The following is an 18835-nucleotide window of genomic DNA, read 5'->3' as shown; positions in this document are numbered from 1 at the left end:
AGAAAGAAAAGCATTCATTTTCTCTAAGGCAGCCATGCTTTGCCAGATGATTGCTGAAATATAGCCCACCTGAGACTACTCTATAAATGAAAAAAGGGCCATCTATCGTCCTTTCAAACAGAAGCTCCTGTTTTTCTCAGCTTCCAAGGGCCTAGACTGCAGCCTTGGAATGCTTGGAAACATGGACTGAAGAGATAAAGTAATTTTTATGTTTTCAGTAGAAGGAACAGGGACTTACAAGGCAATATTTCTGATAAGCAGAAGGCCACAGTAACAGCTCCCTTTCTTCTGCTTTACAATATAAGCACTCTATCATGCTGCTGTGGTGGGTTATCCTTCACTCTGACGCAGGAATTCAAGCTAGTGTCACATTTTCCACTGCTTAGACTACACATTATTTGGAATTTGGTGGTCACTGTAATTGATGAACAATATTTTTAAGAGCCATAAATGTAAAAAGGAACACTTGAACAGTTTGGGTAGCAGTTTAAAATGTGAGTAACAATGTAAACAAGATTTGACACATTTTCAAATGTGAAACAACAAAGCCATCAGTGTGTAAATCACAATTGAACACAAAGATGTCAATCTTTTTTTGTGACTATACAAAGAAGCTCTAGGAAGCTCACCATCGCAAAAAAATGTATGCTTGTGTGTGTAGAGTGCATGTTTGCGTGTGTAGGCACCTCTAGTCTTTTGATCATAAGAGTTCTCTCCATAATAACAAAAAAATCCCCAAACATCTGTTCGACAGATCAGAAACACTCTTCAGGAATCAGGTATGGATTTGTCAATAACCACTGTCCACAGAATACTTAATGAACAGAAATACAGAGGCTACACTGCAAGATGCAAACCACTGGTTAGCTGCAAAAACAGGATAGCCGGTTTGCCAAGAAGTACTTAAAAGCACAACCACAGTTCTGCAAAAAGATCTTGTGGACAGATAAGATTAAGATTAATTTATGTCAGAGTGATGGCAAGAGCACAGTATAGAGGAGAGAAGGAACTTCCCAAGATCCAAAGCACACCACCTGATCTGTGAAACAAGGTGGTGGGGGTGTTATGGCCTGGGTATGTATGGTAGTGACAAAATGAATTCTGAAGGGTATAGACACATCTACTCAAGTTCAAGCGGAAGCCTCAAAACTCATTGGCAGCAGTTCATTCTACAGCAAGACAATAATGCAAACATACTGATAAAGTAACAAACGAGTTAAAAATGGTCAATTATTGAGTGATAACCAGCACCTGGACTAACAGCTGGGTTGACTACATGGTGAGAATGAGACAGATTTTCAGGTTGTCCAGACAGAAGATGTAGATGAAGATGATCAAACCTAATAATATTAATGTTTCACCAAGTGCACCAAAGTTCACCAAAAATATATTTCAAAACCTTTGGGGGGGGGGGGGGGGGGGGGATGCAAATCTAAAAAATTACTAATCCTGTACTGAGAAGGTGGTCTTGTAAGGTGATTTTAAAAATGTCCTGCTTGAGGATATCAGGAGGCAAACCAACACTTACATTTCCAACACTTACATACTGGCACATTCCTGGTTTAATGGATTGATGTAAAATGTTCCAAGGTAAAAAAGAACACACAAAGAATGTCTAATAAATAACACGAAAATTAAACTGGCAAAACAGTTTGAAAAATGTGAGTGAGTGAACTCTGGGATAGCGGTTATGGCTCACACTTTGGTGTCCTTCCCCTGGACCGCATCGTGCTATGAATCTTCCTGCCTCCCTTGCGCTAGCCTGCAAAATACCTTCCATTTAGTGACATGATTAAGCGGCACAGTGAGGGCTGAACCTTTTTATCCCACACTGGCCTGACAGCTGGGATGGCTGACAGTGGCTCAGGGCCTGGTGCTCCAGCTCCCTGCCATTGTTCCCTGCTAATGAGCCTTATAATAGCTGTCATTGCTGGTTGCTGCTAAAATAACTGCAAGAAGCCAGGCTCTTGCGGGGAGGATGAAGAAGTATTGTGTGTGCTCTAGGTTTAAATTCAGAAGGTGTGTCGTGTGTGAGTGTGTGTGCATGTGTGCATGTGTGTGTGTATATAGTGCAAATATTATTTCCTATTCATTGTGCAGTAAAGTATTCACACACTAACGTGTATGTAAGGGTGTTTCAGTTCACCGTGAAATGATTTAAAAAATAACATACAATTATTCCGTAGCTTTGAAATAATATTAAGAGGGTTATTCCAGATAATTATTTGTTTCTCCTGCAGGGCGAACAATTATATCCCTGAACAAAATGCACAGCTTTAAAGGGGCTGGGAGCACCTGATCTGACTGTGCTCTGACATCTCTCGGTAGCGTGAGTGGTTTGTCATCTCAATTTGACAGGGGAGTTTTCTGGCCTTTCTAAAAAGCCACTCTTGTTGGTGTCCTAGGAAGCAGGTAATTGGATCCCTGCTTATTTGTTTGTTTGGCAGAAACTATTTTCCAGAGGTACATTCAAGGTCATCATTTCAATAAACATTAAATGCCTGTGTGTCACAGGGCTAATAAGAACTAAAATAGTTTATCTACAGAATAACAAAATGCAATCCAAAGTGAAACATGAAGTCGTGCAAAATGAGAAGCTTTGCAGCAATAACTGCTTTAATGCATGCAGTATTTATTCACACATTACCGTGTCAGGGTTAACTCAGGGTTCTGGGCGATGCTGTACTGGGGGCTGGCCATAGGATATGTCCAGGTTCCAAGGGACCCAAGTTCATGTCTGAACATATTGCAGTTTATGTGGAGAGAATGTCCAGGGCCCAAGACAGAAACATCTGCCCAAGCACTTATTTGGTGGGGGCAGGAAGGGATAGTTTTTTCTTTCCCTCGTGTGGACAAGGTCTTGTGGGGAAACAAGGGAATAGAGAACAGAATTTTATTTTCCGTCAAGTGCAGTTGTCTGGACAGAACCAATTTTATGTTTGTTAAGGGGACACAAGTTCTTACCTGGTTAGAAGTGGAAAAAGAAAAAATATTTTTTTGTTGATTGGTGTTAATAATTTTTTTAATCGTCTTGCCGTTATCTAACTCAAGCTGTTATGTATTGTAATATTAAAGCTGATATGGATGGGAATGTGCTCTCAGATAAATGAGATCCTAGCTCAAGATATAATCAATTATGGAAAATCCCAATTTGAACCTCCACAAAAAAAGGATAAACAAATAGTCCACCTAAACCACAAAGCAGTACCTGGTCATTGAAGAGAAGCCCCAAACAAAATGTTTAATACAATACATGTAGTCCCTTGTTAGGGTTGTATCAGATATTAAACTGATCAAAAGGCGGGGAAACTAGCTCCTGCAAATCACTCCCTCCTGAGCACCTTTCAGCATTCCCCCATCAAAGCAGTTAGACATTTCTGCCTCATCTCTATATGCAATGTAGATTGGTAAAATGCTCATTTGTTATGTTGCTTGAATATTAATTTGCTTATTAGCGCATAATGTTTGGAGTTATAGATAACACACATGCACTCACACATACACGCACACACACAGTGGCCTCCAAAATTATTAAAGACCAAGATGAACAAAGAAGGCGATATATGACATACTCAAAATGGGAAAACAATGTTCTTTCATAATAATACAGTTGCTTACAGCTAGAGATAATTACAAGTCATACTGTATTTTATTCTTTACAAAGATAGGTGTGCACCCACCCTTCAAAACAAACAGACCTCAAATAGTAATTTTGTCTGTCTCCATTAATGCTGCCAATACATACACAATACATCAATACAGAAGGGAAAATACACTGCGTTACTGAATTCAGTATAAACTGAATGCATTGTATTGTCCATTCTACAATGCTAACATTAAAAAAGGCATGTGGAACACAGATTTAACCCTGCAGATGAATGATAAGGTGGTTGAAAATAAATAAATAGGCAACTGCAGTGTAACATTCAGACCTTCAGGTTTTATGAACAGTGACCTCATCAACCATAAACACCTAGTTTCCCTGTCCAAGTAAAAGAACAAGGTACTTAAATCAACGTGAGTCAGGCCCACCCCTGTGCTAATTGGTGCCTGAGAAACTACTGATCAAATGACAAGAGCTGGTAATAACTGTAATTTTCAGCCAGAGTCATCACTCAATTAGCTTGTCTTTTGCTGAGTCAGTTTGACTTAACGGTTCCTTATGTTCATATTATGTGCATAACACATAATATGAATGTGTGAATAATCCTGAAATATCTGAATAATCATCTGTAAAAGTTTATGGTACAGTGGAATGTAAATACCAATAGTGTTGTTAATGATTACTCTCAAAAGTAATTATCTCATAAGTTGCCAAAATAAGGAAAAGGAAATTATGTTCATTGTCATTTGCTGCTCCTGGATTGTTTTGGATTATAAGCATCTGCTAAATGACTAAAATGTAAATGTTAATGTAATTCACCCATATTGTGTACAGGCCCACACTGTGGAAAGTAGTCCGATGCTGCCATCTGTTGTTCAGCGTCCCACAGGGCATACAGTATGTAAATCAGCCTAGTTTTATGATTCATGCATACTGATTAGCATGAATAAATTCATAATTTCAAAACGTATATGTAAAATGCCAAATAACCAAAAACCAAAGATTGGATTTGTGTTGTTTATGGATTTGCTTGGAATACCAATTAAGCTAATTAAAGCATGGCGTGCTGATGGGGAACAGGCAAGTAAAAAAAAGAAAATCATATTATATATTCATTGAACAGTTCAGTGATGCGCACTTCTGTACTGTCATCATTACTGGGCAACTCTCATTAATTGAGACGGAAGTCAATTTATTGTTTAAAGTAATTTTAGGCAAGACGAGCACTGCCAGTGTACTGCACCTAGATCAGGGATCAGCAACTCCAGGTCCTCAAGGGCCGAGAACTGCTGGTTTGCTATGCTCCCTTTTTCTGGGAGTCAGGTGTGCTCAGTAGCAATAATTCCCCAGGAGAAAAGAAAACCAGGGCTGGATTTGGATTCGAGTGCCAGATTTGATGATCCCTGACCTACGGTAGATGTTCTGAAGCATCCTGGCCACCATATTCCCAATTCCCACCACATTCCCAATGAATTCTGAATAAATAAAAACAGGTAAATGATGCATCGTTAGTGCTCCTGCTCTACTCCAGTTCACAGTCTTGCATTGCATTGCACTGTAGTGGTTGCAGTGTATTGCATTCTGATGTATCCACCATTTTGTATGCAGACTAAAGGTCATCCCATGTCTTGTATGTATGTATGCCGGATTGCTTTTTCTTCTCTCAGCAAAATGTTTATTTTCTGTAGGGGATGCTCATGCTGAGAAATGAATGAAGTGCACAATGATACTCATATATCTATATTATATTTTGTGTGTATTGTGTAGCTATATAATTCTTAAGGATCAATAGCTATGTGTAAGGTATTACCTAACAACCCTCTCCCTGCCATGTGCCCAAGAGGAATTCAGTGCTGTAAGTGGTGCTGAAGTTCTGCCTAGTTAGTACATTTGCTGGAAGCAGTATTTATGCACCATTAGAGGGCAGTCTACCCTAGTGGAAAAAAAACAATGGTGCGAGTAGAAAAATCAATGCCAGTGTGGTTGATGTGGAAAAGCCAATGTGAATGTGGTGTGTATAGAAAAACCAATGCCAATGTGATATGTATGCTATGGTGCATAAAAGAAAAAGCAGATTGGCACAAAATTCAGATAGACCATTCTCTTTTTTTGTCCACCAGGGCATTTTTAGCATTATGATTATGGTTATTATTCAGGACAACTTACAATAACAATATAACCTATGGCCTATTTATTATGAACAATCGTACCAGACCAGCCTAACAATATTTACATAGACATACGGAATATGGAATGGTTGCCAGGAAGAGGACGCAAGTGCATATTATCCCCACGAACGGTAAGGAAGATGGTGAGGGAGGACATAAGTCATTCATTCATTCATTCATTCATTCATTCATTCATTCATTCTCTTAACCAATCATGAACAGGGTCGCAGGGGGGCTGGAGCCTATCCCAGCATACATTGGGCGAAAGGCAGGAATACACCCTGGACAGGTCGCCAGTCCATCGCAGGGCACACACACCATTCACTCACACACTCATACCAACGGGCAATTTAGACTCGACTAGATTTCCAAACAGCCTAAACTGCATGTCTTTGGACCGTGGGAGGAAACCGGAGTACCCAGAGGAAACCCACGCAGACACGGGGAGAACATGCAAACTCCGCATAGAGAGGCCCCGGCCGACGGGGATTCGAACCCAGGCCCTCCTTGCTGTAAGGCGGCAGTGCTACCATCTGCACCATCCATGCCGCCTCCATAAGTAATCCTACTATCAAATATGGATGGTCATTGATGTTTTTGAGATGTTTTGCTGCCACTGGTCCAGGGGCACTACTTAAGATTAATGTTACAATGAATTCAACAAAGTACCAGGAAATCTTTGCCTACAACCTGGTTGCCTCTGCCAGACAGCTGAGACAACTATACATCAAATTCCACACAGAAATTGTTCAGCAAAAACAACATCCACATTCTGCAATGGCCATATTAGTCTCCAGACTTAAATCCCATCAACAACCTCTGGTCTGAACTGAAGGGGGGGGGGGGGGGGTCCATAAGTGCAAACCCAAGGATATCAATGATTATGAAAAGCTCTGCATGGAGAAATGGTCAAAAATCCCTCCAAATGTGTTCTCTAACCATATCACAAAATGTGTTTAATTTTAATTTTTTGTTTTAATTTTAATTTTTTTCTTATTGGGGTCCAAACAGCACGCAGTGTGTTTTTACCTTTTCTTATTCATCATCATCTTCATCATCATCATCATCATCATTTTCTTCTGGCTAGGGTGTCTATGGCAGCCCCTAGAACTGTATGGTAGAAAGTTTAGAAATTTGGCCCATGTCCCATGATTCTTTTCACCAAGTTTCATGTCTCCAACCCGAGTGCTCTAGCGCCACCGATGGGTTCAACCCATTGACATCAATTTCCGCCGTATTGGATTTTCCTCTCTATTGGATTTTCACAAATTATCGCAGGTACCTTCAGTAAATTTTATTACAGATGATGCTCAGACCAATCCTCACAAATGTTTTCAGATAGATTTTTGATTTTCAAAAGCGTTTGCCTGTCACAGCCAATCAAAATTGGCGGCAAAGTTTGAACACTGGCTGCAAAGCAGCCAAGCAGGAAGTGAGGGCATATCTCAGTAACACATGTGTTGTGTTGATACCAAACTTGGCAAATGGATTCAGGACCCCTTCCTGAGGATGTGGAAAATGGTGTCATTTGACAATGGTGTCAGTTGCAATAAGCAAAAACAACTTTTTCCCTCCTAAGTGTTGATGTGTTTCCTATAAAAACATGATTCTTGTGTCAGGTCATACTTTGGGAGATCCCAAAGATGAGATTTGGCATAGACCAACCCTCTCTGATGGTTTTTTTATTTTCAAAAACATTCATCCATTACAGCCAAATCAAAGGCAAACAACATAAACAGGATGTGAGCTCATATCTCAGTTACATCCAATCATTTGACATAAAACCTGCTATCAGTGCTTACAGCCACTCATTTAACATGATCCGATCAAGTTGCTATGGCGACCCTGCTGGACTGCTTGGCCCCTTCAACCCTGCTTGCAGGTTTAATTTGAACTAACTTTGTTGTACTGTAGCATTTTTGGAATTGTGTTCTGCATCCAGTGTGCACAGATATAACTGTGATCCTAGTTTGCACATATTGCAGTGGGTCTACAGTAATTAAAAATGGACGTGGATCTTTTTTCTTCCAATTTATATAATGGCATCATAGTGTGGGTTAGGTTTCAAATTGGTGATGTATGCCTTTAACAGCATAGTCCTGTCAAGGAAAATTGATGTTCTGTATCTTCTGATCAGTGAGTAACTCTACATGCAAATTTCCTGGAAGAATACAGTCACTTTTAAATCACTACCCCCTTGGCAGACAGTGACTGCGTTTTATGGTCATTTGGTCATTTCCCATACTCAGTCAATTTATATTATTATGCAAACTGCTTTCAGGGGAAGCCATTTAAAATGCCATCTCATTCACATGTGTAGCTCTTCACCCGGACATTGTAAAACAAAAATACGTTTTATGCATGCATGTACAGTATCTGTATACAGAGCAGTCCATAAGTATTTGGAATTTGCAATTTGTGTGGGTTTTGGCTCTGTACTCCGGCACATTGAATTTGAAATGAAACAATGAATACAATGAAATGAAAGTGCAGACTGTCACCTTTAATTTGAAGGTATATGCATTCATATTGTGTGCATGTTTTGGATCCATGTAGCCCAACACATGTTTCCCTCATTTCTGGGGACCAAAAGCTGTCCAGCTGTTTCTTGGCCAGCTGTGTGTTCATATACAAGAAAGCTATGAAAAGAGCTACATTCTTCTATATTCTATGTGGGGAATTTCGAGTGTGTTGCTAGCGACTCTCAACATGTCCAAGTGTCAATACTAGTAATAGGCAAAACATTAAGTGTATCAAAATCAACTGTTGTATTGTTAGGAAGCAAGTATGCACTGGGGAGCTCAGCAATAGCTCAGCAATAGCAAAGAACCTAGTAGACCATGGAAGACCACGGTAGTGAATGAATTAAACCATCTTTTAACAGTTGATCAGATCAATAACATTATCCAGGATATAGGATGTCAAAAATTAGCATAAAGAAAAGACTGCACCAGTATAACCTCAGCGGGTTCACCTTAAGATGCCATCCGTGAACCAAGGTGGAGGTAATGTTGTGGCTTGGGCATGTATGGCTACTCCTGGAAGTTGCTCACATCTCTTTATTTATGTCTCTTTATTTATGACACAATAGCAGCAGTAGCAGGATATGCATATGGATGTAAAAATGTGGATGTAAATACCCTCAGACACCCAGGATAACTAGAGCAAACCCCTTGTCAGATGTAAAGAGTAAAACACACTAGATGTACTTCAACTAGTTGAAATAAATGAGTCTGTACACAAATGTAGGCAGGAGTACAGACCGACTGTTTTTCTTGGCCGCATGTATGTGTTTCTGCACCCTGCCGTTGTATCGCTGCCCAGAACTGAGAAACTACTAGGCTGTTTTTAGCATTCAGAGCAGTACAGTAGCTGCCACAGGTGTAGGGTTCCAAAGCTCTTCTGAAAGGAGACTCATGGTGAATTTAGTTGGGTCAAAAAGGGTATATAATTTCACAGATTAAACTGCCTTAACAGGATCAGTTCCCACAGAGTCAATAATGGAAAGAATTGTTTATTTATTTCTCCTGTTCTTTTGTTTGTACTGGCTAGTGTATTACAAGTGTTCATTTGTCAGCTATGCTCTAAACAATTACAATTGTAATTGTTTACTTTTTACTTTTTATGTTTACTTTTGTATTCATATTTGTTTTCAATTGTTACCTGTGATTGTTTTGGTGCTATAAACTAAATAAAGTCTGCATGTGTCTGAAGGTCTATAGGCTGATTTACAGTATATTGTTATTATGATTGGTATGATTGTACCAAATAGAATGAATAGGGCCCAAGCATGAAGCATGAGGCCTGAACCACTGGCATATTGTATTCTTAATGGAAGTGGTGATGCCATTTTACAGTACACATATTGCTGTTCTTTATACACAAATAAAGACATGACCCTGCATACATGTGTTTTCCACTGACAATGTGACAAAGGCACTATAATAGGAATCTATATTAAATGCATATTGCATTTAATTAAATATGCTAATGACATACAACACAATGAATGTTAATGCAGGCATTGTATGTGCATACATAAATAATAGATTTAGGGGTCACTCAAACAATATTTAAATAATTGAATATAGAGTTACACAAATGATCACATCATCTTGTGCCAATGGGTTTAGTGAGTTGTCTTGTCCTGGTAATGTTTATTTGTCACCGGCAGGCTGGCATGTAGTGGTCAGCACAATACAGGTTCAGTCGATACCCCCAACTGATGATCTGCCAAAGCTTATCTAGCTGATACAGGTGCCATCCAACCTGAGGAGTGGAACACGCAAAATGGTGTTCAACTGTTTTTTTTTTCCCTTTGGTTTCTGAAGGTGATGCCAGTGGCTTTTCACACAAAGCAGATTTTCCTGTGGAATTGACATATGGAATATGGTTTAAAATGTTGTTTAGAATTGAAAAGAAAGTCAATTTGTCATTGAATTATCTCAAGATAAAATGTAAAACTGGAATGTTTTGGTCTTCATAATGTTAACCAGTGAAGCAAAACAATGAAAAAAAACAAAGGTTAACAAATCAGATTAATAACGCTATGTTCCTAATCCCCCCAAGGCTAAACAGGTAAAAAAATACAGTATGTATCTCTGATCTAGATATGTACTGTATGTAAGAATTCCTCAACTCTCTCTTGGTTTAGTACTGCCTTACGATCCTTAGCCATGAGAGGGCACTGTTATGTAAGCACCAGCTTTCACCCAGACATTGTGTTAGATATGATACCTCCATGCATAGTATTGATATATTTAGCTGGACTATCCTGACTCCCTTGAGGTACTTGGGATTTCTCCAGGAGATGTATGGTGTAGAATGCCTGGCTGTAGATAATTTTAAACGCTTTCCTATTCATCTACAGGAATTGTTTTTCATAATATCATTTTGACCTGTTAGAACTTGTCAGGCTACCATGACTAAATGTAGAATTCAGTATTGAGCCACCCCACATACACAGTCACACGAAGCGATAATAACACACGCACGCACATTACAGTAACTCCTTGAATGTGGATGACGGCAATTGTCATCATAAACCACTCCCTTTAATCACAGCCGCACAACTGTCTTATTTCTGAACCTAGGATCTATTGTCTTTGTTGTTAACCAGTGGAGACTTGTGATGCTCAAATGAGTCAAACTGACCAACAGTATTTGCATTTGAAAACCATGCGTGCGTGCCAGTAAATTTTGGCTGTTTCGTCACCAGCAGTAGTCCCTGCTGAAAACCCCTGAGAATACCCCTCCAGGGGTTTCCAAAAAACTGAATCATCAGAGAGGCCATTCTATTGAATGCACCCAAGTGCAGGAAGAAGTGAAGTGATTCAACATGGATACGGCTACTGTGATAGGTTATGTGTTGTTTAAAAAAAAACAACACTAGTCTAATTGGTTATGTGTTGTTTCCAAAAAACGTAATCATCGAAGAGTACAATACAATACAAAACCGATGTTCTCAAATGTTATTCTGTTTGGCACTTGGTTCAATAGTCAAATGTTTAAGACTTCACTTGTTATGGAGAATAAATAATAATGAATAATTACATCAATAGTTGATTTGTTGTTGTACCATAAAGTTATTATTGTCATAGCTATTCTTTGTATCGGTTGCAGTGTAATGAAAATAATTGAAAAAACATTTATTTTATCATTTCAATTCTCTGAGCATTTGTCCACCAGGTACTCTGCTGATTTGTATACCTTAATAAGCAATGGTGTGTCCTATTGATATGGCTCTGTGATATTGTTATTATGTATAACCTATTATTATAATGCAAGATGATATACCTGAACTGACTGGTTTTGAAGATTAACACATTTTTTTAGTAAGCGGAAATATATATTTTCTTAAATAATAGGGCCTGTCAATATCAGTATCCAGGCCTAATTGTGTAGGGACAATTCTAGAACAAAATTATAGGCTGCACGAGTGGTTATCTATTACATAAACCTGTTTAATCTGTAAAAAACGAGGACAGGGGGAAAAATGTCTAAATTACATTTGAGCTGAAAGAGTTAACTAAAAACCACAGCCTTTACAACTGGATCCAGCTTCACATGGTGAGAAGTTGGTGGGTGATAAGTCTTCTGTTTTCATTGTTCTATAAAAACAGCACTGAAAAGGAAGTGTTGGAAATTGTGAAGTAATATTGGTTTGTGGTTGTGACTGCATTCCTGTCAGTATGTTCCTCTCCCTAAAAGTGTTATTTTCACCACAACCCACTTAACCTAACGAATGCAGTAATGATTTCATATATAGCATGGTATAGCATGGTATATAATCACATGAGTCCACATGAGATACACCAGTGATTACTGGATTGCTTATAAAATGAAATAATACAGTAAGCCCTGTCCATTTCCACATTGGAACCCATTACGTGGAATTTCTCAGTAACACACATTTCATTAATACTGTTTTCAAATGGCTAGTTTCAAACATCTAACTTATAAATGCCCTAAAATGTTGTGCCACTGACTACCTCATTCACTCACAGGCTGAGGCTGACAAGTCGTAGTATTAGGGGTAACTCACTAGAGGGAGAAAGGTCAGAAAAATAAGTCACTATTACAGTATGTTTTATGTGTATGTTCTGTTGCCTCCCCCCAGGCATTTACTAATATAATGCCATTGAGGTTTTGAGTATGGCTATACCTTCACATTGTTACATTTCAGCATATTGCAGTACAGCTCTTCTATATGATACGTACTGTATATGCATCTCATTTGACGCTCAATATTGCAGTACACCGTGAAAGCAAAATAAACCTGCATAATGTAACTCTAATGCCTAAGCTTAAACTAAAATATAAAGTTTATCGATATATGAAAAAGTAGCTTCGCATTGTAGCATGAGCCATGGTTTCAGGCCAATTATATGTGATGGATTTTCATGCAAATGAAAGCTGACATTTTCCTGTTTTACTCTATAACTATTAAACTGTGATGAGGTTTCCGGGTAAATGTCCTCCAAGGATGCCTCATCATTATTCTTACATTTATTAAATTACAGTGATTTATGGCTAACCTGCATGAAGCACAGTATAGTACGTAAATCACAGTTTAACTGAACAGTTGAATTTCATTGACTTCTGACCTCCATGGAGCAGATTATATTGCCTCAGTACTAGAGGAGAATTCATCTAGTCTGCACTGTGTGTCCTAACATAAAATAAATAAGGTATTTGGATAGTTTTTTCCACAATATCTGGATGCACTACATTTACAGACTGTTGTTTATCTTCTTTGTGCACCATTATATGTAAACCACACAATCATTAAAAATGAGTATGAATTGTAGGTTTATCTGCAACTATCAAAAATAGTAGTGTACAATGGCAAAAAACAGTCCTAATGAATTTTGGTTTGAAGGCAGAATCATATATTTATCATACAATCGCCCTACTAGTATTCAGTAGGGGTAGTATTATTTTATGAGGGCTTTTTTGAACTGGGCTGTATACCCACTCGCCACTTACTCAGAAATGACCTTGGTAATATTTTAGGAAATTAATTTTTTTTGAAGAAAACATATATACGTTCAAAGTGCATTGCAGTTAATTTTATTTAATTTGGATCCCAGATCTAATAAGAGATCAAACAGATCCTTAAGCAAAGGGCCATCTGGATTGTTGCTTGGTCATGTGACTGCTTGGCTTTCTTAAGATGCAGATCTTGCCAAAGGACATTCTTTATTTAACTGGACATTTGTACATCTTTTCTTCAATCGGTTCTCGTTATATTGAAGCCGGGTCGGTCCCATTCATATGCTGTTTTTGTAACTACATGTTCATATTTGTTTGGCCTAGAGTCCCCACCACACAAGGAGAAACTGACAACATCTATTCATCGTGCCTCGGAACCTGATGGGTGTATCATTCATTTTATTGACAGCTGTCAATGTTAATCAGTTTTAATAAAACAAACACAGCTATAGTTTTCAAATCAGATTATATGCTGTCTCGTTCTGCACAGCCCTCACTGTTTGAATGCAAGCGCATCCTGACTGCAGAGGTGCCGACTACGTCCCCAAACAAAATTTGGATCAGTGACCGAAGGAAGTGTGGTGTTTCCTGCTTACTTCTGACCAGTTTACGGGCACCCTGATACTGGCTTCAGAGACCATCCTTTAGGGCCGGATTCATGGACAAAGATTACGCTTCATCTTGGACTAAAATTAGTTTTTGATGGAGAATCTCCATTCAAACTTGAATTTAGCCTTGGACTAGGCTTAATCTATGTCAGTGCAACCGGCCCTTAATTTGGTTGGCTGTCTGCTACAACTTACTTCAATCTGAACATGCCACCACTGCACTAAATAGAAGAGTATATATACTACATTATAAATTGAATGAAAAAAAAAAACCTTCAGCCTATATAGCCTATATCAGTTGTATTTAAACACTATGTCGGTCGCAATGTTTACTTTAAATTAACTCAACTTATTTAATTAACTCATAAATCAATTTATGTTCAAATTAGCCTACTTTTGAACTGCCGTTATACTGGTGCAACAGGCTGGCAAACTCTAAAATCAGCATATCATCTGACAAATAATGTTATAGGGATGCTATCTGGGTGATTCCTAAATGAGAACATTGGTAGCATCTTTGTGACTCAGTCCAAGCAATTGCAGGCTGTACACGAATGTTGTGTCTGAATTACTGCTGCCATGCCTTCTAATTGTCTTAGTCTTCACGGAATACTAATATGCTGGTAACTACCAGTGACAAGGCTTTATGTCAACAGGATTGTTGCTTTATAGAAGCACCATAGCATTGTTATTGACAGAGCTGCTGTGGGTTTTTATGTTTAAGAAGGAAACTCTTTTACATATATTTGAATGTGCTCTGCCACATTGATTTGCTTGGAGAAAAGGAAAAAAATCCCTTCTCAAATTATCTTTCAGCACTAGGCATTTCTGAATGTATTATTATAGCTAAGACGCTTTATGGTTTTTATATTGCAATCATTTGGAAGTAATTTTCTTCAACTGGTTTTTGACAGGATTTGTTTTATACTGGCTGGATCAGACTGTATGATGTATTCATGCATAAACAAACAATAAGTCATTCCTTGTTTTCAGAAACATTATTTGAAAGTTCTGCACCTTTTAGAGCTGCTTAACTGCATGCATTGCTGATGCGTGCACATTTTTGAGCATACATTATTTTTCTAGCATTGCGATGCATTGATCCTCTGAGAATCATGGCATTCATTTTGCATGGAATTGAAGCTTCCTAACTGTATATTATTTGCTATAAAATGTGACTTGACAACACAGGGCAGAGAGCCAAGTTCTTAGTGCCACATAAATCTGAAGAACACATATGCTCTCGACATAACGACACAATTTCTTTTTCATTTTTTTTCTTCTGTCTCCTCACATATAGAATTGATTAGTCGGATTTAAGAATAGAAATTGACACGTCTTTGGGAGCAAAATAAATACCAATGGTTCTTTAGCTGTTTCGGTTAAAATATTGCATCTAACACCTCTTTACATTTGAAAGCGACGCACAGGTTTTGAACATTTGCCATACTTCCGGCCCGGCATAAAAATAACAGCCTCTTTGAAGTTATTGTTCTTACTTATTTATTATTATTTTCCAAAGCAGGGTTGCTGTAGAAATATAACCCGGCTGCTATAATTTTAGCTTTGGGAAATGCCATTCCTGTCAGCCTCATCACTGCTACATGATGCCTGGAGCACAGGACCTGAAATGGCTGCCACTTTGCTTTGGTTTTCTCAATGAGCCGAGTGGACAGTGCGAAAGTGCTGTGACAGACACATGGAAGCTCAACTTTTACCTTTGTGACAACTGCCAGGGAAAGCAGGCACCTTCAGGAGTAAGCCCTTCCTATTAATTAATTTGAGGAAAGTAGTTGGCGAGTGTAGGCGCGTTTCTATTTTGGTTCTTTCGCGCCCCTGTGCCTCCTGGGATTCCTACACCCCACCTCATACATATATTGCTCACATTCATCGCCGGTGCCATAGTATGGAAATGCAAATGATTCCTTTTAATGAATAATGCATGCGCTCTGCAAATTCATGCACAGTTTTCCTGTAATAGGGGATTTAGTACAAACATAAAAATGAAGGGCAATTGGAAATGTATAGAAATTAAATTGTGCAAGTTTCATTAAATCTCCTGAAAAAAAATATTTTTTATTTTTACACTTCATAGTGATGGCTTGATCACCAGTGGTGTAATTTTTTGACATTGAACATATTTGCCAATACCTGGGGTCTAATCTCTGAAAATGATTAAAGCATTCTTTTATTGTAGTTATAGTAAACTGGTACCATAGACGTTTTCCATAGTGACTGTTATTTGTTAGCATTCCTCCAGCCTGGTGCTGAAATGCAGAGTCTTTGTCAAAACTGGCACACTGGTGATAACTTGGCTAGTACCTAGAGTGTGACAACATTCTTGGCCATGCTCATGTGGAAAATCACTTCATCCTACATCCGTGTCACCTGAGGGTGAAGGGTAGTCCAGTTATCTCTGTCTTCAGGACTTTCCAAAGCACATCACTATGATAGTATTCCAAAGACAATTTACATTTTCATGATGGTTTTATATATACCCAGGTCCAGAATTATTGGCACCTTTGATAAAAATGAATACACAACACAAATGCGAAAACTATACATTTATTATTTAAATACATTTACTCTCATGTTTCAATGTTTTTTATTAAGTAATCAATTTTTTCTGAAAACCACAGGTTTCAAAATTATTGGCAACGCTAACGATTATTGTAAATAAAATCAATTTTACTTGAGTTAGTTCATCTAAATTAACTATATTGTGTAATTCCATCACTTCACTATAATATAAATATTAAGCAACAAGCATGCAAAATTGCAATCCATCAGTATGGGGAAAGCCAAAGAACTGTAAATTCAAAAGAGACAGAAGATAATTGCTCATCACAGTTCTGCTAATGGGTACAAAAAATACATGGTTAACCATACCACTTGGGGACAATAATAAATGGAATGGTTGCAGACTGGCCAGGAAGAGGACGCAAGAGCACGTTTTCTTTCAGGGACGGTGAGAGAGGTCACGGAAGATTGCAGTTTAAGAATTACAGTACACTTGGGGTCACCAAGTGTAAAAAAGAACAATAATAGGCCCTTACTGAGCACAATAAACAAAACAGAGTGTCTGGAGTTTGCCAAACATCATTGGAAACTTGCCTGGAAGAGAGTGCTGTGGTTAGATGAGGCCAAAATCTCACTTTTTTTGCCATACACACCATTGACATATCAAATATGGAGCTACTTTATTAATGTTTTGGGTTTTTTTTGCTGGCAATCATCCAGAGGAACTACTTAAGATCAATGGCATAATGAATACAACAAAGTATCAGGAATGTATGGGAGAAAATGTGGTTATTCTCTGCTAGGAAGACTTGGTCATAGGTGGATTTTTCAGCAGGACGATGACTCCAAACATACATAAAAATAAGCCTAAAATAAAATGGCAATGGCCATCTCAATCTCCAGATTTAAATTACATTACATTACATTATTGGCATTTGGCAGACGCTCTTATCCAGAGCGACGTACAACAAAGTGCATACCCATAACCAGGGATAAGTTCGCTGAAAGACCCTAGAGGGAAGTACAATTTCAACTGCTACCTGTACAACAAAGGTAAGGACAAGGGCCATTTTTTTTTTTTTTTTTTTTTTTTGAACAAACAAACAAACAGAGCAAAAGTCACCAAAGTTAACTATCCAAACACTGCTTACCTAGCCAACTAAAAATACCGATACACAAAGCAAGTCACAGAGACAACAATTAAGGTTCACAGGGAGGTAGGGAGGGATGGGGAGAGGTGCTGCTTGAAGAGGTGCGTCTTCAGCTTGCGCTTGAAGGTGGGGAGAGATTCTATAGTTCTGACCTCAACGGGGAGTTCGTTCCACCACCGTGGAGCCAGAACAGACAGTAGTCGTGAGCGTGAGGTGGAGGTTCTGAGAGGGGGAGGTGCCAAGCGGACTGTGGAGGCTGAACGAAGAGGTCTGGCAGGGGTGTAGGGTCTGATGATTTTTTGCAGATAAGCTGGGGAAGACCCTTTAACTGCTTGGAAGGCTAGCACCAATGTTTTGAATTTGATGCGAGCCATGACAGGCAGCCAGTGGAGGGAAGTAAGCAGGGGGGTGACGTGTGAGTATTTGGGAAGGTTGAAGACCAGACGAGCTGCTGCATTCTGGATGAGTTGGAGGGGTCTGATGGCGGACGCTGGGAGGCCAGCCAAGAGGGAATTGCAGTAGTCCAGGCGGGACAGAACCATCGCTTGGACCAGGAGCTGGGTCGAGTAGGGGGTGAGAAAGGGGCGGATTCTCCGTATGTTGTATAGGAAGAACCTGCAAGACCGGGTCACCGCCGCAATGTTCTCGGAAAGGGACAGTCTGCTGTCCATCACCACGCCGAGGTTCCTTGCACTGGGTGACGGCGTGAGTGTGGTATCCCCGAGAGAAATGGAGAGATCCAGATGGGGAGAGGTATTAGCAGGGATGAATATCATTTCAGTTTTACCTGGGTTGAGCTTTAGATGGTGGTTGTCCATCCAGCTCTGGATGTCCCTCAGGCAAGCAGAGATACGGGCTGAAACCTGCGTATCAGACGGCGGGAATGAGACGAAGAGTTGGGTATCGTCCGCATAGCAGTGGTAGGATAGCCCATGTGCAGTGATCACAGGGCCAAGGGAGCGAGTGTAGAGAGAAAAAAGAAGTGGGCCAAGGACTGAGCCCTGGGGAACTCCTGTGGCGAGGGGCCGAGGTGTCGATACCGAACCAGCCCAGGCAACCTGGAAGGAGCGACCAGAGAGGTAGGACTCAATCCAGTCCAGGGCTGTGCCACAGATGCCCGTTGCTGACAGGGCAGACAGGAGGATGGAGTGATCCACAGTGTCGAAGGCAGCAGAGAGATCTAGAAGAATGAGGATAGAGGAGAGGGAGGCTGCTCGTGCGGCATGAAGTGACTCACTGACGGAGAGGAGCGCAGTCTCTGTCGAGTGGCCCGATCTGAAGCCAGACTGA

The sequence above is a fragment of the Conger conger genome, chromosome 4 (genome assembly GCF_963514075.1).
Source record: "Conger conger chromosome 4, fConCon1.1, whole genome shotgun sequence".
Lineage (NCBI taxonomy): Eukaryota > Metazoa > Chordata > Actinopteri > Anguilliformes > Congridae > Conger > Conger conger.
This window is presented reverse-complemented; position numbering follows the sequence as displayed.